This window comes from Coffea arabica, chromosome 11e (genome assembly GCF_036785885.1).
Source record: "Coffea arabica cultivar ET-39 chromosome 11e, Coffea Arabica ET-39 HiFi, whole genome shotgun sequence".
Classification (NCBI taxonomy): domain Eukaryota; kingdom Viridiplantae; phylum Streptophyta; class Magnoliopsida; order Gentianales; family Rubiaceae; genus Coffea; species Coffea arabica.
Genome location: NC_092331.1, coordinates 42,314,489 through 42,327,997, shown reverse-complemented (window position 1 = coordinate 42,327,997; position 13,509 = coordinate 42,314,489).

The window sequence follows — 13,509 nt, the reverse complement described above, 5'->3', positions numbered from 1 at the left end:
ATTCATGAAGGGAGAGATTTGTTAGGTTCAAGAGTAAAAGATTATTTACTATATTGTTTGGAGAGATGGAAAAAGAGTACTTAATATATAAGTAAGGGCTCGAGACCTAATAACTTATGTTTTTGGATCAGAATTGGATTTCTAACTTACATATTAGTCTCTTTAGTGGGCTCTCGAGGTGTTTCTCCCTAACAAGTGGTATCAGAGTTTATTTGCGAGACTGGACTGCTCACAGACACTTGAATCCCAACAAACTAGTATCAAAGTGGGGTTCATGGTTGGATCCTGGTTAACTACTGAGATCAAGTGGATAGGTGGCTGTTACCAATTAAACAATTTGATGGATGGTATTCTTGTTTCAAGAAATTGGTAAGAAACATTGAAGGCGAAGGATGAAAAGTTGAAAAACATGAAGATATTTGACGGTGAATATAGGCAGGTAATTCAAAGGTCAAGAAAAAAGGTGGAGTTCAATGTTAATTTTAGATGTAAATTGGTGAAGACTTTCTTAGAACTCCATTAGTTGATACTTCATCCCGGTGACTTTTAGATTTCAGTTATGTTCTTTAGGTGGTGTGACATATGTTCTAAAAACAAAGGAATCTAATTTTCAAATGCCAGAAAACTCTAATGGCAACGAGTTTTACATTGTAGATGGAGTTTTGAAAACCACTCATGACGAGACAGTCTTGAGGATGGAAAGAAGTATGGTGATTTAACCACTTGGTTGCCTCAATGGTTAGAAATAAAACTCACAGAAGGGGATCTCAAATTATAAGTGGTGGTGAAAAGAAATCCTACAAAGGGAGATGATGAATTAAGGCACTTTCTCGCGAGTCAACTGGAGGTTGGATTCAGAGTAACTACACATGTTCATTTACCGATTGAATCAATTTGGTATCAGAACTATATTGATTTGGATGTGTAGTTCGGTTACATATTATTTGGTAGTTGAAGACAAATGGTTGCTAAAAGAAATATTTGCCAAGGTGAAGATTTGTTAGAAAATTGGCTTAATTTCTTTTAAACAGGTTTCTTGTTTTGTGTGAAAGTAACTAGTTTTCTAATTAGTTTTAATTACTTGAAGTAGTAGCCAAGAATTTTCTATTTTGTTTAGAATTTAGAAATTATTTCCTATTCTGTATAACTCTAAAAATTAGCATTGGTTTCCTATTGTTATTTGGTTTTTGGTCAAATAATATTCTCTATAAATATGTGGGTTGACATACTATACAAGAGGCATACAAGTGCATACAAGGGTGACATGTAATCTTATACATAGGGTGTGAGAGAGGGTTTATGGGAGATGAGAGATGATATACAAGGATTGGCTTTGCGTTGAAATTGTATTCTTGTATAGGTTCTTTTTCCTCTCATAATAAAAACAGGTTTCTCTCCGTGGATGTAGACTCAATGGTGGAGTCGAACCACGTTAAATATTGTGTGTCGTTTATCTTTTATTTTTGTGGCTTGTTAATCATTAAATTGTTGTGTACTTGATATTTCAATAGCCATGTGTTCCTGCTTGGATCCTAACACCCTTGACAAGCTGATGTACCATCCTCGTACTTGATATTCCTATTTTAGAGAGAGGAATTACTATTTTATCCTATAAAGCAAACTAAACGGTGTATGACTATTATTAATTCTAGTTTTATGGTGTGATCTGTTGTTTAAAGGTGAATAAAAAAGGGTGTCAAGTACCACAAGATATTAGGTAGTTGTTTGATACATAAGATTTTGTTGAGTTTTGTTCGCCATCTCATAAGGACCGTTCAATTTGACACTTTTGTATGGGTTTCAATGCTTTAGCCAGTGGATGACCTACAAAATTTGTACAGAACCTTCATAAATTCCTAAAAAGCTTTTCCTCAAATTTTCTTCTATTATTAGGTATTAATCCCTAAGGGATCACATATTGGCATATACTGTTTTTCTAAAAGAATTTTGAATAATTTTTTTAGATATAGGTATTAGAGACTTTACTTTAATCAATGTAGTGAAATAACTTATCACCACTATTATGGAGTCAAATCCTCTATTTTGTGGTGGAAAGTATTAGATAAAAATAGCAACATAGTGTGCCTGGCACTTTGTTCTTATTTTATTTATTTATTTATTTTTCTAAGGTTCAAGGCAAGATTTAAACTTTAAAATAAGGAAGGGTAAAAAGAGAAGATTTGAGAATCAAATCATAAAGTTCGAAATTACCTAGATATGTTACAGCTTGTTGAGTTGGGTTTTGGGTACATACCTTGCTCCTCACTTTGGAAGAAGTTAGTTATTGGAGCGCTACGTTAGCCCATCATATTTGGATAATCAATACGTAGCTGACAAAAATATTTTTGAATGTTGGGCCGATTTTGAGTCAAATATGGGCCATGTTTGGTCCTTATCACAAAATTCTTTTGCGAACATGAAGCTAAAGTGCCTTTCCATTGAATGCAGGTTCTCATATGGATAAAAATTTGGTCTGCACCAATCACAAATACATGGACTTCGCATTTGACTAGTATAAACTTGTTGTTAAATATTCCATAAAACTTTAACTCATTAGATATCCAAGAGAATCAGAAAACTAAAACTATTTACGCTAAGTATTTCTTTATCTCCAACGGAAAATAAACATACTTTCTGACATTTTGTAGTGCTTTGAAAATTGAATGGAGCTGGATGGTTCGACCGATCAAATCGTGAATAGGCAGTGGCACTAGTCCAATTCATAGTAAATCTGAAAATTCAATTAAATCAATCAAACTTAATCAAGAACCGTTGAGTCGATCAAAATAGGACCTTTGAACTAGTTCATACCAAATTTCTTCTTCTTCTTTTTTTTTTAAATTTCAATTTCATCCAAGTTATTTAATATTAAAATAAATAAAAAGAAAATCTTTGAATCGAAGTTGAATCAGTTTGAAACGTGAACTGGAAGGTCATCCAACTCACTTACCAGTCCAAATTTAAAAACATTGATTTTTTGGTCATTTCTCCCAATCCACAAAATTGCGATAACATAACCATGAAACCAAGTCTGTTTGATATTTAAAGGTGTTTTTATTAAACTTAAATTATAGATGTATCTGTTTTAATTCCTTATTCCTCTCCCCCTTTCCTACCACCCCCATCCTATCTCCCCTTTAACATATTTTTCCCTTCTCTCCTTCTTCCCTCTTCTCTTCTCACTCTTTCCTCCATCCCTCTCTTTCCAACCCTGATTTGGTCAACAGATTGAGGCTAGGGGAGAGGGATTGGGGTAGGAGGAAGGCTGAAGAGGAAAGAGATGAGGGGCTAAGAATGAGAGAGGAGAGAAAGGAGAAGGGGGATTCGATGGCAGATACTGGGGAAGGAAGAGGGAGAATGGAACAATAGAGATTGGAGAGAGGGTTGAGGGAGGCATAGTTGTTGATGGGGTGTTTTGGATGTTATACATGTTTTTGTATATTTTTGTTGAGTGTTTTTAGGTATTTTTTTGAATGCATTCGAGAAAGTTACTTTAAATATATGTTTTGACTACTTTGCCAAAATAGGTCATTGAACTCTTTTCAAGACTAAATGGTGAAAGTAACAATGAGGGAAAATTGAGACAAAGAAACAATGGTAAAAATAAGTTTAAAATGACATTAACAAGATTATTTTTCTCATTTTTAATAAAAAGCAAAGGATGTTAATAGTCCCCAATCTATTCAAAATTCCTAAAGTTGGCAAAGAAAACTGTTCTTTTAGCCAAATCAGTTTATCAACTAACTAAAATATACATCTTTAGACAAACTAGTGCATTTTTATGCAAATTGGGTGATAAAAAAATGTATGCTTTTATTAGTTAAGCAACGAAAAAAATATGTTATTTCTAATTGAGTGACAATTTTGATTAAAGAAAACCTATAGTGAAACAAGAGATTTTAAATAATAAAATGATGAACATTGTCCCTATTTGTTTATTATGAAGAAAATGATTGGAATTTCAAGATGTGACATAACACTCTAACGTATTATGCTTGAACTTAAAAAAAGTAGCATGTTAGACTTCAATTAAAAATGTTAATTAAATCTAATAATGTTTTTTACTTAAAATATATACTTTCATTGATATAGAGAAAAAAATGTTACAAGCACTATAAGCTGTCCACAGAAAAAAAAAAAAACACTTAACTAGTCCTATACATCAATAGCTACTCACAACAAGTATATCTAATGTTTACAAAATATTTGCTATGAAAAGTTCAATTCTAAACTAATCTCCCAATTGAATTGTGTATTGGGGATCCTTCTCTAGCCAGCCACAATCCACATAAGTTTCATTTTAACGTTATTTACCAAAACATCATAAGCAATGCCTTCTCTTGAAAAACTCTACCATTCCTTTATCTCCAAACAAAGTAGTTTATAGCTACAAATGCCATCTTACACAAGCTATGAAGCAAGCTGTCTGGCTTATAATTCTACACTAACCATCTTAATTCCACATCACAATAAGAAAGGATAAGCTATATATAAACATATTACCCTGAAAATCAATACACCATGAATGGTTTCGTAAAACTCCTCACAATATATTGTTAGGAGAATAGGACAGATTACCATAGCCACTTGTATTGGTATCAGATGCCTATTGGACTCGGCGTATGGGATATCGATGAGAAGTTATTTCTAAGAGCAAAGAGGAAGAAAGAAGAATGGATTGTAGTAGCAATAGCAAGTTTAGCATTAGGGCACCCTTGTTGAGCTAGTCTTTTCTTTTGGCACCATCTTTTTGGAAGGTGCAAAGTGCTCTCCTTAAACCATCTATAAAGGGTAAAAGGAGTAAAAGTTAATATTTAGGAACAAGGCTAGCACAAGTTCATCTCTAAGACCCAATATTCAACATAGATGTTATATGTTATGCCAAGGTTTCTTGCATAACCCTTTACCAACTATCAGAATTATTTTGAATGACTTCACCAGCTACAACTTTTTCAGGGTTGCCATTTATTGAACCATTAGAATTTAATTTTCACCAACTTTCTTGTGGTGGTTCCCAACAAATGAGTTTCTAGGCTTTAGTAGGAAGGTATGTCTTTAGCTCTGAGTTAAGAAAAAAGAACTCATCTGCAAGATTGAGAGTTGCTTTATGGGCCAAGGGATGTGATTTTTCAAATGAAGAAGGTTTTATTCCTAAAATTTCAAAGACTTTAGCAAGTAAAAAGGAAAAGAATATTTCAAAGAATAGAAAGAATAGAAGAAGAGTCAACCAAGGAACACCCAATTTTTAGCCAATTCTTAAGGGATTGATTAGGTGAGATTGGTATATTCAAATAATTCTAACAAATTTTGAACAATATGGTAGCTTCTAAAACATGCTTAACATCTTCTAATACATGAGAGCAAATTTGGCAACTAAAGTCGTGAGAAACCTTTCTTCCAAAGAGCACAGATTTAGTAGGTAACCTCTCAAGGAAAGTAACTGTAGAAGATGCATTTAAGGACCAAATTCATTTAATGCTAAGAAAGCCTCCAAGATTTTGAGGATCAGTAACTTCCTGATCTACACTTGCAAGCTTATAGGTAGATTTAGAATCAAAAGTACCATTACTAGAATGTGCTCATTTGGGTATATCATGCATTGGCACAATATTTTGCCTAGGGATAACCAAAATAGCTTAGCTAATGCAATTAGGGAAATTAAAGAAAATTTTATCAAATTGCCAAGTTCTTTGTGACCCAAATAAATTCTTGACTAATGAGTCAGAGGTTATAATGACCCTTCATTAAGGGATCTTAAGGATATGTTGGAGAACCACTTGTCATGCCATATTCTAGTCGATTCTCCATCCCTGATTTGTTACATAGTCTCTTTATTAATAAGGTCCAAACCTTTTCTTAAACCAAATTGATTTGCAGACCTTTTGCTGGCTTTTAATTCAAGCTTGCGAGAGAGAATTGTTTTATCCTTAACCATATGTATTTTTTGGATAGGACTTGAATCCAAGGCTTGTGCTAGTCAACAGTAAGTTGCCAGCAAAGGTTAATAAGGGATATTTGGTTAAATCATTTGTCTAAGCCTTAACCCACCTTAATCTCTGGAGTTGGTGACGAAATTCTAGTTAACAAGCTGTAATTTTCTTTTTTTATTTAAGGATCTACCATGGAAATTTCTCTATTCATTGTCTATTGCTTTACATAATTTCTTAGATAAAGTAGCACAGAGAGTAATAGACAGGAATAGAGGTGGTAGTGTGTTGGATAATTACTTTGTATCTAGGCAGGGACAATATATTTGCTTTCCATCCTATAAGCTTATTCTAAACTTTCTCCAAAATGAGTTTGAATTTCATATAGGGGCTTGTAGAGAAGGGAAAACCTAAGTAAAAGTCCAAACTTTTAGTTTCAAAGATATTTAGAAAGGAGGAAATAGAGGATCTTGTGGGGTGGGAAGTGTTTGGAGAATAAAAAATTTTAATTTTTCTTGACTAATTTTAAGACTGGATCTACAGCCAAATGAGTCTAGAATCTCTTTAACAGAGGTTATAGAGAAGCTGTCAATTCTACAAAGTAAAATGATATCATTAGCAAAAGGACAATCAGACAGAAGAGGCACTTATGACCAAAAGAGAGGTTTCCAGTCTTTATTATGGACAAATTCAATAATTATTTGAGATAAGAATTCGATGCATAAAGGGAAATATAAGGAGAAATGGGATCTTCTTGTCTTATTCTGCTTGAAGGGTAAATCCAATCCGAGGAGGATCCACTAATAAGGATGGCTATTCTGGAGGAGAATATACATTAAAATATAAGCTTTATGAAAGGCTAATAAAATTCCACTCCAATTTGTTGTAGGCCTTTTCAATGTCTAGTTTAATAGCACAAAGGCCATTATTGTCCGACTTTTTTCTAACTATATGCATAACTTTCGAAACTAGAATGACATTATCTGTACCAGTCTAGGAATGAAGCTTGATTGAAAAGGGGAGATAGGATCAGCCATCAAATGTCTAAACCTATTGACTAAGACTTTGAAGAGAATTTTATAAATGGATTTTGACAAGACAATAGGTCTAAAACTTTTATGGTCACAGGTTATCCACCTTTGGATCAAACAGACAAAGGTATTGTTGACTCTAGGAGGGAAGGGTTTTAACCTAAAGGAGCTTGAAACACAATTCAAAACAAAATCAGTGGTATAGTCCCAAAATATTTGAAAAATGATAGGGTGGTAGCCATCACGTCCTAGGAATTTGTAAAGTTTGAAGTTAAAAGTTGTTTTCTTAACTTCCTAGAGGGTTGGTTTTATAGTTAGAATATCTAGAGTATATTGAAGATTACCTTGACAAGACAGTGAAAAATCTCTAGAACATACAAAAGTAACTTTAGAGGTAAGCACCTTGTTCAAGAAGGAAGAGATACATTGATCAATGCCCTAATTACCCATGACCTAATTTCAAACTTCATTCCTCAAACCAAGGATTTTATTACTTCTTCTGCAAAGTGTAGTGGTCTTAAGGAATTTTAAGTTGAGAACATCCCAAATCAGATAGTCCATATGTATCTTTAAACTTCATAATTCATGTTCATTCCTAAAAATAAGCTCTTGATTAGCCTAAAGTTTTTCTTCTAAAATAGGAGAAGAACTAGATAACCTGACCTGCAGAGATCTCTGGATCCCTAAGAGTCTTTTCAAGATTGTTCTTTTCTCGACAAAATCTTTTTGAAGTTCAGTTTACTCCAAAATTGAATGGTCTCTAAAAGGGAAGTAATAGATTAAAGATGGGAGTAGGAGGCCTATAACAAGTTTGTTGAATAACAATAGAAAAAGATTGGTGCTCAATCCAAATCTTTTCTAGCTAGATTGGTCTGGAGTTTTTTTGGGAGAAAGAAAGGCAAGATTTAGATGAGATAGTGGTTAGAGTAGGTTTTAGGTAAGTAGGTAAAAGCAAGATCAGGAAATATATTATGCCACTCAAGGTTTTCAAAAGTATGATCCAACTTTTCATAGATAAGCCCTACCCTTCTACACTTTTTAACCTATGCAAATCTAGGTCCCTTAACTACAACAGTTGATACAGTTTTGAAATAAAGCAGCCCTATTAGAACAAATTTAATTTTTCAAATTTATTAGACAAGTTTAGCATTTTATCAAAATATCCTATGTAAAGTCATAGGAGCAAATTTATATCAATCAAATTTATAAGCGTATCCCATAATTTCTTTCTCTCCTCTAGATGAGAACTAGCATAGATGGTGCTAAATAAGAAAGGAGAGAAGTTTGGTAGTATCTTGACAAATACATGAATAACCTAGAAAGTTTCTGAGATCGGTTCAATATTACTTTAGCCTTGTTCCACAATATCCAAATACCTCCTCTAAAGGAAACAATATTAACAATTTTGAACTTAGCAAAGTGTGAACTCTAATAAATCTAAGTAACGCGACTTTCACTAAATTTTGTCTCAATCAGAATGAGAATTCCTAATTTGTGCATGTTGATATAAGTTAGAATATGGTTTCAGAATCTAGAGTTTTTGGCCCCCCAAACATTTTGTAGCATGAGCTTTATTAGGTCAGGGTTAGGAGTTCTTGTTGAAGGCTAGTTGAGCCTCTAGTCTCTCTATTTGGGGGGTAAAGCATTCCAATTTTTGAATATCTCTACTTTCAATCTCTGATTGACCTTAAGTTAAAGGTCTGTTAAGAAGTCTAACACTCTTAAGAGTGAGTCCACTCTACAAGTTAGGAACATACGAGCTCCTATGATTTCTCTTATGAGGATAAGAACCACTATTGAGTTTTGTTTTCTAAGAGCACTAGAGATAGATAATTGCTCTAGAATTAACTCTATGCTTGGTTGGAGCAATCATTCTTATCTTTGGTTTGAGGCCATGTGTCTTAGGACATGATTTTGGGGAATTAGGCTCAGATGGTATCAATGGTTTGGAGCTATCACTGGAGCAATTATCATACGGGATTGTGCAATAAGGGCATCTAGTGGTCTGCTTGATTTCCAAGTAGATCGAGTAAGGTCGAAGTCCATTGGGATGGCTACACCAATACTGCTTCCCAACAGATGCATTTTTCCCAAGATGTCACTTTCTTATTGCCTTTTGATGTCCTTCCATGTCACGTATGGTTGCAAGGCCAAGAGCGGGTTGAGGATGTGGTGGGTGTCCACATGTTTCCAAGCTGGGAGATCTTTGAGAATGAAGATTGGAGGTTGTTTGTTGTTGAGAAATTGGTTTTTGATATTATTGGTAGCAAGGTAGGGTTCTTCTCACCTGTTTACAATCATAATGGTGGTGATGGTGAGTGCAATTATTGAATATGGACTCTGCACTTAGAGCCCTCCTATGTAAGAAGTTTCTAGGGTGACTAATTTTTTGAAAAATGATAAGTGCCAATAAGGGATAGAGGAGAGATTATGTGACAACCCCATCTCTCCCTAGGGCATACCCCAGAGGGTAGCTAACTGCCTGTCTGATTCTCGCCAGAACTCACTACAAACCCTAATCAATAACACTAAAGTCCTTCAATATAACATTTATATGCCACAAATCATCCAAATATTCAAATTCAAGGACAAGCCAAAAGAAAAGAGTTTAAAAGACTAGTTCCATAATATAGTATGTCAGCCAAATACAAGATCCAAATTTCCTATTACAAATTAGTGTTGTCATCATCTCTCTCATCCCCACAACCTGTTAAAGAAAGCAAATAATGGGATGAGCTAAAAGCCCAATGAGGTCCCAGAAAAATATTCAAACAATCTATCAGGTATTGTAAAATTTACATGATGGTATGATCACATATTTCATGAAGCAAGCAATATCCAAATAAATCATTTAACAATGTACAGTCAATAACATATTCATGTAAAAGGATACAGTCTGCTCTTGTGAGTTAGTTCAGTAGAAACAGTATGTTTTTGCGAGCCAATTCAGTAGTAGTTTGTCCAGGATTTGTTGATACTCCATCAACCTTAGAATACAGTAATAATATCCTGTAGATCACCGCTTAACTCTATTCTCCATCCACTGATCATCCTCCTATCAGGCCCGAACGCCAAATATATAACAAGAGGGGTAATACTCGAGTATACCAAATCCAGTACAAGTTCAATAAACAGTACCCATGGCTCGTCAATCTACTCGAGCAAGTGCTCGCTAGCTCGATTCGATCAACTAGCCAAAGAGGTTTGGATTTTGGAGCCCCAGTAATAGTATAGCTGATGTGGTAAAAGTACACAATGGACTGTCAAGTCAGTCACTCAGTGGAATCGTTGGGGTAAAGCACACGAGTATCCAACGTTCAAATATTGCATTTCACTTGTTCAGATCACTTGTAAACAGAATAGAAATCCTTTCTTTACCCAAGGCTGTCCAGCCTAGCTGACCTCACTAAGATGGGTCTCGGATAAAAATTCTAGTGAAGGGTCCAATTCAACTGATGCAATCAAGTATGTATGAGACCTATATTCATGCACATTCAAGTTCACATTCAAGATCATGGAATTCAAGTTCACAGAGATCGAGCGCGATAAAGTATACACTCGCTTGTGCACTAACAATTCAAGATATCTAGCAATTTCGGTCAACAAGTCACATGAAGCATTAATCAAGTAAATCACATGGTCCTAACATGCAGTTGGAACACACCACTATATCATGATCTTTTCACTTTAAATCCTGGTTCTTTCTCTTGAACACTCTCAAATCTTGTGATCATTTAGTACATCAAGAGTCCATCAACGCGAAGCAAATATAAATGAAAAAATTTGAGTTTTGAAGTTTCACTTAGAAGACACATCAATTTACAGATTTTACCCTAATATAGCTTCTAAAATTGCAAATTTTTCTTGCTCAAATCAAGGGAAAAAATCATGTGCATGCTAAAACAATGTTTCAAGAATAATATGGAGCACAAATACATCGATTATAGTCAAAAATTTTGAAGAAAAAAGGACAAGACTCTTGAGGTTCAAAACTGAAAATTTCGAGTAATAAAATGGTTTGGAGAAAAATCGTTTTTCTCCACTTAATCCTCTTTGTTTTGGCTCAAAACCAACATACATGTGAAGATCAAAGTATTAAGTATCTTGAGCAAAAGTATATCACAATCACCCTAAACTTACAACTCAAACTTTCCCCCTCTCTCTCTCAGCCAACCAAAGAAGAATTGGCAGCAACTTGTTCCCAAGTTTCACTATTTAAACCTCCAACTTTCAACCCTATTTTCATGGTAAATACACTATTGATCAAAGCTAACATGTCATGAGGTGTATAGCATATATTCTTGGTAAAGGAATCCATCAAAATTGCACATAAATAAACTCTAAACTAGACTATATATTTTATGCACCAAAGTTGGAAATTTACAATATAACTTGAGAAAACATGAAATCCTCCAAAAAAAAGTCTTTCCTTTAGTTTCTATAATATCATACATCAACTAAACTCAAAGATAAGATAAGAAAGATAGGTTTCCTAATACGGTTTACCTTTTTACCTCTAAAACCTAGTATGAAAAGCAAATCACGAAAGTTGTAAAGCTTCCTTCCCCCAAAAACTCCTCCAAGAGTTTCCTTCCGAACTTGCCTCAAATATTTATGGAGTGGATTAGGATTTTTCTCTGGTTTTTTCATTAATTAGACAAGAAATCAAAGTTAAAAATTTATGTTTTTCTCTCAGTTTTCGCTCCCTATTTTTAGCCAAGACAAGAAGAAAGAAGAAGAAATAATGATGAAAGAAAAGCTTGGTTGGATAAGTATTGATTTTGGTCAAAATCAAGGTTGGTTAGATGAGTGACAAATGGCAAGCATCTAACTCAAGTCTATCTAATTGTTTCTAATGCACCCAAATATCTATTTCTTCTTCAATTAATTCTTAACACCTCTTGGCACATAATCCCTTTTGCACAAAACTCCTTCTTGTCCACCAAATTTATTGCACTCACCTCACTAGTTGGTCACATTAGCATAATGCACCATGAAACTCGACATACTACAAGTTGAAGCAACATGATACAAAAATCATTACTCAACCATTAAATCAACCAAGACAAATGGTTAAAATAAAAGATATGAAAATAAATTTTTGGGTCCTCACAGGTTAAAGGTTAGAGAGAGTATCTAATTTGATGAGAAGGTTCTGATTTGAATTGCTAAGGTTTGCAATAACATCACTCTTTGATATTGAAGACTCATGAGTCTTTGAAATTATAGAAAGGGGCGAAGTTGAATTTGTAGACACCATTTCCATATTGCAAAAAAGTTTAGAAGAGTTAGGTGGTAATGAAATACATGAGGCGACATGAAAAGGGAAATTGGGATTAGACTATAGTTTTGTTTACTCAAAAGTCAATATATATTCTAGAGTCAAGGTTGAAAGGCGATCTAAAGAAGAAGTATTAGGCCTAGAGAGTTAGTTGTAATTTTTTGAACTTTGGTTAAGTTTTGGGTTTTTGTGATGGAGCCCAAGAAGATTTGGCTCATTTGAAATTTGTATTGGTTAAGATTTTCCGATCTCTCGGTGGTACCACTCCATTTTTCTTTCCAAACTAGCCAATATCCATGGCTCATAAGTAGAATTTTTCAAAGATCAATAGACTTCTCAGGTTTTTCTACCTGTAGATTTTGCTTACATTTTTTCACATCGTGACCTATAAATCCACAAAGAAACCGAAGCACAAACCTTAATACTGCAAAGATTGTTTAAATCTTCCCAACTGGATAAATGGAATCAAAGGTTTATCTAAATCGAGCTTTACACAGACATGCAAAGCACCATCTTTCTAGATTTTTTTCACCTCCCCCTTTCTAACTTAGCTATTCTAGCATCAATTTTTAGTAAATTTTCCAAAATATATCTCACCTTAGAGAGGATCTATGCAACATAATATTCCATTGGGAGACAAGAGTCTTACCCAAATAACAGTAGTATTACTAATGGTGTCTAAGGTATTGAAGTTGGGAGTCTATCTTCTAATAGCAATAAAGTATTTATTGATGAATCATAGGCCTTTTGACAGAACTTTTTGATAACCCAAGAGCTCCTTGAACTTCACTATGTAGTAATCTCAACCAATGTCCTAAATGAGAGACATCCAATTGGTTTCAAAATAACACGGAGCTACTAGTTGACATATTTAAAATCTAAGGTCGTACCTAAAGGTTTGATAATGAGAGAGAGGTTCCAAAAGTTACAACTATAGGATTTATCAACTCTTGAGAAAATGCTTGAGAGAGGATTAAAGATATCTCCTTCGTTCTCGGAATCATCAGGATAAGGTTTATCCTGGTTGGATTGGGAATTAAGAAGGCAATTTTCAAATGAAGAGAAAATTGTTTGTTGAGTAGGTATTGAAGGTGCATCTAGGTTTTTGTGGGGCTAATCTGAATTTGAAGCAATGGGAAGGGTACAATAGGGTTATGAGTAGGATGATGGGGAAGAGGAAGGAGAAAGAAAAGCAGAGAAGAAGGAGTGAGAGATAGGATCGGCTGCTACATAGAAGGTGGGGTAGGAGATGGATGCGATGGCAAACTAG